The 10,536-nt window shown below is 32.7% G+C and overlaps 1 non-coding gene across 1 annotated transcript; it reads left to right on the top strand.

Annotated features, from left to right (window-relative positions):
• Window positions 1-313: 313 nt before the first annotated feature.
• On the top strand, window positions 314-420 carry LOC128042040 (small nucleolar RNA R71). The gene has a single exon (XR_008197248.1). It is a non-coding gene; the product is annotated as a small nucleolar RNA R71 (small nucleolar RNA).
• Window positions 421-10,536: the final 10,116 nt, after the last annotated feature.

Genomic DNA, 10,536 nt, shown 5'->3' with positions numbered 1-10,536 from the left:
AAACGGACTTGGTGGCTGAGCTGTAGAATTATTAGTACTATTAGCGATTAACTATTTTATCATAGAGGAAATAGACGATACTTGAGAAGATAACGAAGTGAGGGCGTTAACTTCATGAGCTCTGGCTACACGTCTTCCTGAAGTTGTTCGATTTGTTGGCCATTGATAGTTATTACTCGCGATCCTCTCGATCATCTCATAAGCCTCATTATAAGACTTAGACAAAATTGCACCATTCGTGAAAGCATCTATCATCAATCTTGTATTTGCATTGAGACCATTATAGAATGCCTCCAACTAGATACAATATTGAATCCCATGATGAGGACACTTACGAAGTAACTCCTTAAATCGCTCCCAAGCCTCATACAAAGACTCGTCATCCAATTGTTGGATAGTTGTGATCTTGTTCCTTAACTTAGCGTTTTTGCTAGGTGGAAAATACTTAACCGAAAATCTCTCTGCTAATTCTTGCCATGTAGATATAGAACTTGGTGGCAATGAATTGAGGTGCATTTCAATCACGTATTAATGAAATACGGACTTGATTTTAATTGAAAACATGATCGATTGAGGCACAAACATTATAAGCATGAATCAAATAAATATTATTTAATCAAAGCAATAATCCTAGTTTAAATAAAATTAAGCTAACATTGTTGTAAACAAGAACAAAGAACACATAGCAAAATCTTTATATTAAATTAAAGAAAAGAAAGATTAAACCTAATTCAGAGTGGCTATCACCCAAAACTCTGACTGACGAGGCTCCTTCATTCCTTTGATTTGCTCCTTGCTAATGGCTCTCCAAGGTGCCCGACCAAGGGTTCTTTAAGAGGCTTAATTGCTAAAATCTCTATGAAGAGGTGATGCTAGGCGTGAGAATGAAAAAGAACTAAGAGAATTTGGAGAAAAGAGAGAATGATGAATGATGAGAATGAATGAGGAATGATTTAGGGATGGTTGAGGGATGATGATTGAAGGAATAAGAGGGTCTTAATTATGGTTGCAGAGAAGGGGATAGTTTGCTTAAAATAATGGATGTTAACCTCTTCAAATCTCCTCAAATTGTGGCTGGCCATGCTTAGTGGCTTTTGACGTGATTTTTTGTTTGATTTTTAATCAATTTTGGATGCCACACAACTCAGGACTGAGACTCGGTCAATCGTAAATCTTTGGGCAAATCTCTAATTTCTTTAACACTACAAGGACCTTCTGTAATTACACCAAAGAATGGTTTAAATGGACTGCCATGTGTAGCCGAATATTGGTTTGACTTGGTCTCCAATTTGGACGATTTTGTAATCCAGCAAAGCTATTAGATCTATCCAGAAAAAATTAACAAGTTAGAGGACCAAAGAATAAAATTTATCCAATTTAATTAATTAATTAAAACCCAAATTATTAATGAAATGTTTTTAAATGAATTATTAAATATAATTTTATATTTTATTATTTAATTTAATCATACATGTCCCACTTTATGTCTTAAATAATATATTTAAATTAATATAAAATAAGTCATTTATTGCATGAAAACTATATAATAAAGCATAAAATCACATTTTAATAATTTCTATGTCCTAATATCATATTTTCACATATTTCATTAATAAAGCCTCATACAAAGCGCGTGAGCTGAGGAGGGATGGGTTGGTATGAATGCGCGGCTAGGTGCTAGACGAGCTTGGTGTGTACGGCTGCTTGATAGTAGATAGGTTCGGCACTATGGAGGGTAGACGGTGTTTAAAGATAACGAAGGCAAAGGTGTATGAGAATGTGGTATTTAAAGGGTGACTATGAGGTGTTCAACTCAAATTCGTAGAAGAAAATAATAATAAGATATAAAAAATCCTAATTAAGGTTAATAACAATTAATATATAATAAAATATATTATTATATTTTGTTATTATCCTATTTATTTAAAAATAAATACTCTTAGGTAAAATAATGATAAAATAATCAACAATTCTAATCATATACAAGGCTAATAACAATTAATATATATTATATAAAATATAATTATATACTAGTTGTTATCATCCTATTTATCAAAACTAAAATTTAAAAACATTTACTTTAGTCATCGAAAATATTTATAGAAAAGATAGCTAATATCAATATTTATAAAACGACAGTCAATTATTGCAAATAATTCAATTAAATACCTAGACTTAAAGATAATTTGAAAATTGAGTCGCAAACTAAAACTTGATCAAAATCAACCTGTTATTTGACAAATTAAAATTTTATTTTTCACTTAGTAAATATTTTCTTGAAGATTACGTTAAAATTAATTCTCAAGAAAGATTGGAGGGGTCACAAGTGGTCTCACTTAAGTTCCAATCTTCAAGATAGAATTTATTTTAGCATATTGATTTAGAAAATATAATCTAAGCCATTTATTTAAAAAGAAGAACGAAAAATTTAAATATCCGATAAAATGAGCAAGGTTTTATCTCACTCAATTTTATCCCCCCAATAATGTTTCAAGCGTTGAACAGTAACCCTGAAATTATCTCTTTCACTGTGAAGCTCAACAACGCCGTATAGGAAAACTTCATGAATAGTAAATGAACCATACCAATGTGATTTCAATTTACCTGGAAAGAAATTTAATTTGGAATTGAACAACAAAACTTGCAGATCTGCTTCAAATTCTCGTAATAGAATGTGTTTGTCATGCCATCTTTTTAATCTTTCCTTGAATAATTTGACATTTTCATATGAGAACATTCAGAATTCTTCAAACTCATTAAGTTCAAGCATATGTTTCTCTTTAGCAAGCTTAAGATCGAAGTTGAGCTGCTGGAGAGCCCAGTAAGCTTTATGTTCTAATTCCAAGGGAAAATGATAGGTTTTCCCAAAAACCAACCGATAGGGAGACATTCCTAAAGGTGTTTGTATGCTATCTTATAGGGCCATAAAGCATCAGCCAATCTTTTGGACCAATCTTGTCGATTTGGACAAACTACCTTCTCGAGTATACCTTTTATTTCTTTGTTTGCCAATTCAGCTTGCCCATTTGTCTGCAGATGATAAGCTGTGGCAACCTTGGGTTGCACTCCATGTTTATCAAGCAACCATTTTAACCATTTGTTCACAAAGTGGGACCCTTCATCACTGATGATAGCCCTAGGAGTTCCAAATCTTCTGAACACATGTTTCTGCAAAAACTTCATTACAACCTTGGCATCATTCTTTGGATATGCCTTAGCTTCAACCCACTTAAATACATAGTCTACTACTACCAATATATACTTGTGACCAAAAGGAGGGAAATGACCAAGAAAGTTAATACCCCAAACATCAAATAGTTTTACCTCAATGATGTTTGTTCAGGGCATCTCATTTTTGTTGGTGATGTTTCCAACCCTCTTGCATCGACCACAACTCTTTACGTAGGCATATGCATCTTTGAATAGAGCTGGCAAAAAAATTCAGGCTTGCAATACCTTGGCTACAATATGTGAACCTCCGAAGTGTCCCCCACTTGGAGCTGTATAAAAATGATATAACATTTCATTACCTTGTTTTTTGTCACACATCTCCTAATCATTTGATTTGCGCACTTTTTGAATAGGTATGGCTCTTCCCAGAAATAGTATTTCACATCGTGACGAAATTTTTTCTTTTGTTGGTACGTCTTATCAAGAAACATCAAACCACAGGCTAAATAGTTAGCAAAATAAAAAAAAAACCAAGGGCTATTATGGACATGATTTACCTTAAGTATGTGCTCGTCCAGAAATGTCTCTTGAACGGGTATAAGCGATTAAGTTTCTTCTTGTGGCTTCAATCTGGATAAGTAATCTGCTACTTGGTTTTCTACCCCTTTTTCGATCTTGAATTTCTAGACCGAACTCTTGAAGTAGAAGTACCCATCGGATCAACCTCAACTTGGCATATTTATTGGCAAGTAAATATTTAATTGTTGAATGATCCGTATAGACAGTCACTTTGGTACCTACGATATAAGATCGAAACTTGTCAAAAGTAAATACAATAACAAGTAACTCTTTCTCTGTTACCGTATAATTCAGTTGAGCTCCCGTCATAGTCTAACTTGCGTAGTAGATGGGATGAAAAACTTTGTTCCTTTGCTAGCCCATCATAGCTCCTACTGCGAAGTCACTTGCATCACACACTAACTCAAATGGCAAATCCTAATCTTGTGTGATGATAATTGGTATCCAAACTAACCGATTCTTCAAATCATTAAAAGCTTTCAAACATTCTTCATCAAAGTTGAATGTTTTTTCCTTCTCCAATAATTTCCATAAGGATTTAGCAATTGTGGAGAAGTCATTGATGAATCTCAGATAAAATTTGGCATGTCATAAAAATCTCTTAACACCCTTTACAGATGTTAGAGGTGGGAGTTTCGTAATAACATCAACCTTTGCTTTATCTACCTTAATTCCTTGTCTTGTTATTCAATGCCCCAAAATAATACTTTCTCGTACCATGAAATGACACGTTTCCCAATTAAGTACAAGGTTTGTTTCTTCGCACCACCTTAGTACCTTAGCTAGATTGGCTAAGCAACCATCGTAAGTGTTTCCAAACACTGAAAAATCATCCATAAAAACTTGTAAAAACTTTTTCACAATGTTAGTAAGATTAGTCATCATATACCTCTAAAATGTATCAGATGCATTACATAAACCAAATGGCATGTGTCTAAATACGAACATACCGTACGAACATGTGAATGTTATTTTGTATTGATCTTCTGGTGCTACTGTGATTTGATTGTACCCCGAATACCCATCTAGAAAATAGTAATAGTCTCACCCCGTGAGTGTATCCAACATTTGATCCAAGAACGACAAAGGAAAGTGATCTCTCCTAGTCGCCTTGTTCAACTTTCAGTAATCTATGCAAATTCTTCACCCTGTAATTGTTTTGGTTGGTATCGACTTGTTATTTTTGTTCTCTACGACCATAATACCTCCTTTCTTTGGTACGCACTGGACTAGACTTACCCATGAACTGTATGAGATGGGGTAAATTATACTCACATCTAACCACTTGATGATTTCTTTCTTTACCACATCTTACATAATGGGGTTCAGTCTTCATTGTCCATCAATTGTACCGCTCTCACCATCTTCTAAGATGATCTTGTGTATGCATATGGATGGACTAATGCCACGGATATTGGCTATGGTCCATCCGATAGCCTTTTTGAATTGTTTCAGCACTAAGATAAGTTTCTCTTCATGCTCTTTAATTAACTCTGTTGAAATAATCACAGGCAAAGTAAAGGTGTCACCAAAATAAACATATTTTAAATGTGAAGGAAGTACCTTAAGTTCTAATTTGGGTGGCTCTTCGATCGGCGCTTTTGGTTGAACATAATCCCTATTCTCTAATTCCAAATATTCAAAATGAGATCGTGGATTAAATCCTCTCTGGTTAGCTTTTAGCAATGCTAAGTATTCCCCTTTCTTCATCACTTGGATGGTCTGACATTAAAATTTGTTCCAGTGGGTCCTCAACAGAGTTGATTTCCCATTCTACAACTAAATCTTCTAGCTCAGGTACTGCAGAACATTCATCAATTGCATCAAGAAATCACATAGATTTTAAAAAAATTAAATGTTACCTAATCATCCTGAACATGCATGATAAGCTCGCCCTTCTGTACATCAACAAGGGTCCTTCCAATTGCTAGGAAAAACCTTCCCAAGATACTAAATGTAACACCCCTAACCTGTCTCCTACACCAGATTCAGGTTACAGAGCATTACTATATAATTCAAAATATTTAACATCGAAACAGAAATTAATAAATAATTTACATGTTAACATTTGATAACATAATTTAATTATAGCATAAATACTCTTATGGGCCTTAAATCGAGCCTAAAAACCCTAAAAATAGTTTAGAAACATTCAGGGACTAATTCGAAACAAATCAAAAATTTTAGATAAAATTTGAAAAAATTTTGTGAAACGGGGGTCACATGCCCATGTGGCCAGTCCGTGTGACATAAACCAGACCGTGTGGGCATTTCAACTATGGGGCACACGGCTATGTCCCAACCCGTGTAACTCATTGACTTGGGTCATACAACCGTGTCGTAGGTCATATGCCAAACCATGTAAAACCTGCACCTAAAATTAATATGACACATGGCCGTATGGGGTGGCCTTGTGTGGCACACGGCTGTGTGACAGCCCGTGTGCCAGGCCGTGTGCAGCACAAATTGCCCCTAAACCAAGCTATCTCAAACCCTATTCTTACACACCAAAACACACCATGTAACAACCCGTTTTTCAGTAGTGTCAGAAATAGTGGTTTTGGGGTGGCCAAATCTGACGAGTAAATTCGTAAATATGATTATTTAATATTTACGAGTAAAATATGATTTTTTGAAAAGGTTTTTTATTAGATAAATTATGTTATATAAGCAATTTATTAAGTTCAATTGGTATGATCCTAAGGTCAAGTGGTTTTAGAAAATGAGGTATCGGGACCTCAATACTATAAATCGAGTCGTAAATATTTTTATAAATTTTTATGAAGTGTTATTAAGGTGGTATTAAAGTTTTGTTGAAAAATTTTAACGTTTTGATAGTTAATTAATTAAAAGGACTAAATCGTAAAAGATGTAAATTTGATCACTATTTGATTTGAGTGATTAAATGGTTAATTGAATAAAGGAAAAGGTACTTAAATGCTAATTAGACCATTCATGAGGTTATTGGACAAATATGGACATGACTTTAGTGTTTTATTTATTAACCAAGGTTAAAATGGTAATTTGATTATTAATTAAATTAAATAAAACATAAGTAAAAAAATATGGTTGTCATCTTCCTTTTTCTTTTTCTTTTCAACCGAAAGCCATGGATATGGAAGGTAGGCTTGGCCAACCATGTTTCCTTGCATATAAGTCCCTAAGCTATTTATTTCTAATAATTTTTATGTTTTTAAGATCGTTGCAACTAGGTCGAGCTATCCCGTACTTTCGATTTTGAAACTGTTAAAGATTTTGAATGTTACCCATTGATGAATATTGTGATATTTTATGTTAAATGATGAATTTGTAATGTTGATTTATAATTAAAAGTATTTTGTTAAGTGGCTTTTGATGAATTTATCGATTAGGGACTAAATTGTTAAAATAGTAAAAGTACAAGGATTTGATGTGAAATTGTTGCAGTAATGGGCTGTATTGGATGCCATAAGTATTTTTCTTGGCTCAATTTTGGGAAAAATGGTTAATTTGCATGTTTTAGGCTTAAGGACTAAATTGAATAAAGGTAAAACTTTAGGGGTAATTTTGTAAAAATGTAAAAAATGACTAAATTGCATAAAATATATATTTTTACCTTCTAAATTAATAGATTGAATTAAATTATTGATTTAGATCAAGATCAGGTGGAAAATCGAAAAGAATAGAAAATTATCAAAATGCCCTTGACTTTGACATTTCAAATAATTTAGCTGTGTAAGATCGTAGGTATAGAATTGTATATACCTATAAATATAAATAATGTTAATGTTGATTCATGAATGTATATACTTATACATTATGTTTAAAATGTGATTTGAAACTCAAATATTATAACCGACTATAAGGTAAGAAAGGATTTATTAGAAAACTATTAAATATTTATGAGATATGATATATATGCGATTTCAATATGATTATGAATGGTTACAGCATGTGTATCGAGAAATATGAAAGTATTAATAGATGATGTTAATATTTGTGATGGCACATTAACAGTATGAATATATGTATTGATATTATATCATGTGTACGGAAACGATGAAGTGCCCTTGAATGATAAATATGTTTAAAGGAATTGGATTACATGAAATGCCTAGTTGAACGTAGTAACCACTAGGATATGATTGGCATGCCAATAGGGTTAGAATGTGCACTTGTACAGGATTTGCACTTCGGTGCCCCTATTTGCACTTCAGTGCCCCTATATACACTTCAGTGTCTCTATTCGCACTACGGTGCCCCTGTTTGCACATTTGTGCCCCTGTCTACACTTTGATGCCCCTGTTATGCATTTATGATGCCTTTGGTGTGGTGTAGTTACCCGAGTATCCGAGTCAAGTAACTAGTTCATCGAGCTAATTGTGAATGGAATTTATAAAACTATTTTAATGTTAAAGGCTAATGTATAGTCAAGATATTAGTAAATGTTAAATGTTCAATGTTCAATGAATTACTTGATCGTATGTGAGTATCGTTATATTGATGATTATTCGGTTAAAGATATATGTTTATATACATATTTAAATGAGTTTGGGTTGTATTATTATAGGATAGGAAGCATACGATTAATCATTTTCAATACTAAGCCTATAAGTGCTTCGTAAAAGTATAGCAAGTATGATTAATTTATTCATTTAGCTTTAATCTTTTTATTGAACGTAAATGATTCCGAATGACATATTTATAGGAAAGTTTGAGATGAATGATGAATTACAAAATGATTATTAATTAAATGTGAAAGAGGTATGTTTAAATGCACTAGCTTGTGGTTATGGTTGATGTTTATGCTTATGTCTTGTGAGTTATGCAAATGAAATGGGTGAGATTAAATATGGAAATGATAAGTTCATAGATGTGATGAAATATGATGAAATAAAAAGGATTGTTAAGTTAAAGGACTTACTTGTAAGAAAGAAATTTACTTATGACATATGTGAATTTACTTATGTCATGAATAGATATCTTGATTCGTGAATTGATACGTAATTAAACTTATGCTAAGTAAACGGAATGGTAAGTAAGTAAATGAAATGATTCCTTTGTTTTAAGAAAAGTTTTATGATTATGTAATTCAACTTATAAGACTTTATTATGGTATAAATGGAAATTATTCGAGATGTTAATAAACCTATTCATTTGTGAGTTGATAGTTATATAGTTTGATAAATCTTAAAGAATTGGTATAGGTTTGTTTATGACTTATAAAGTTCATATTTTTAAAAATATAATGTTATGTTTAAAATTTATACGAGCTTACTAAGCATTTGTTGCTTATTTGGTTGTCTTTCTCTTACTTTACAGATTATCAGAAGTTCTATCGGTTTGGAAGATAGTCGAAGATCTATCACACAATCCAACTATTATAATGGTAGATTTTGATTTCTTGATCAAGGTTATAATGGCATGTATAGGTGGACTTGTGTTTTATGATAGTTGATGAGTTTGCCATGTATATGTCATTTTGGTTGATGTAAGGCACCTTTGATGCTTATTTGGCATGTGTTATTTTGATAATGGGTTAATGCATGTTTGAATGACCAATTTGGTATGTTAAATGTGACTTTGGCATGTGATCGTTATGGTAAGATTGGTATGGAATTAGGTTAAAAATGTCTGGTTGATGAATGGCTAAATTATACATATGTTTAAGTATACTTGATCGTTGTGATTGAGTTGTCCTTTGGCATATTAGTTGTATAGATAGATATCATTTTAATTTAACTACATTATGCATGTTTTAGGTACATTTTTGAATGTTTGAAATAGGTACAAATGGCTTCTATGTATGAGCATATTTTGGGTGAAAGAAATGGCTTGAAAATGTCCTATTTCTTGTCCACACGGCCATGTGACAAGGTCTAGTGTCCCCTATAGGTTTTTAAAGGTTGCATTTCAAGAATTACACAACCTGGCACACGAGCGTGTGGCTTGGTCGTATGAACCAAATCAGAGAGTTACACGAGCACGGACATAGGCTGGGACACGGCCGTGTGTCCCTACTTCGAATGTCCACACATCTTGAGACACGGTCACACGGCCATCTAACCCCTGCAGTTTGAATATTTTTATCTTTTTCATAAAAATTCCATATGTTTCTGATTTACAACTGATTTATTTCTAATGTTTTTAGGGCCTCGAAGGCTTGTATAATGGACAATATGTATGTTATTGATTGATTTTGCTATGATTGATGTTGTGAATTACATTTGTTAAATTTTTTATAGTTTTCAAATCTAAACTCTGGTAATGCTCTGTAACTCTATTCCGGCAATGGATACAGGTTAGGGGTGTTACACACCATTTCTACAAACATTCATAAACCCATTCCAATCACACTAAAAACATACCAAATTAATCATCCAAAAAGTTTTAATCAATGTACCAACAATAGGTACCACAATCACAATCAACCTTGTTTCATTTCAAGATTTCAAAATCAACCATTTAGCACATTTCTAGCATACCAAATAACCATTAATTTTTCATAACATTAACCCATAAGTCATTTTCTTTCAAGAGGCATGAACAAATTGACCAAAACACACATCTCATTTGATCTAATTGCCTATCCAATGTACCTTTATTGGTACCACAATTTAAACGTCCAAACAAATCCATACTCAATACTTACAAAACATTATCAAAGTCTCCATTTCATCACAAATGTTTACCATATATCAAGCTAATCACTAAAGGTATTTAGCTAATGACCAAAAGCACGTCATGTTTCAAACATACACCAAAGATGTTAAACATTTATAACCATAAAGCTTACTCAAACTAACT

The sequence above is a fragment of the Gossypium raimondii genome, chromosome 6 (assembly GCF_025698545.1).
Source record: "Gossypium raimondii isolate GPD5lz chromosome 6, ASM2569854v1, whole genome shotgun sequence".
Lineage (NCBI taxonomy): Eukaryota > Viridiplantae > Streptophyta > Magnoliopsida > Malvales > Malvaceae > Gossypium > Gossypium raimondii.
This window is presented reverse-complemented; position numbering and strand designations above follow the sequence as displayed.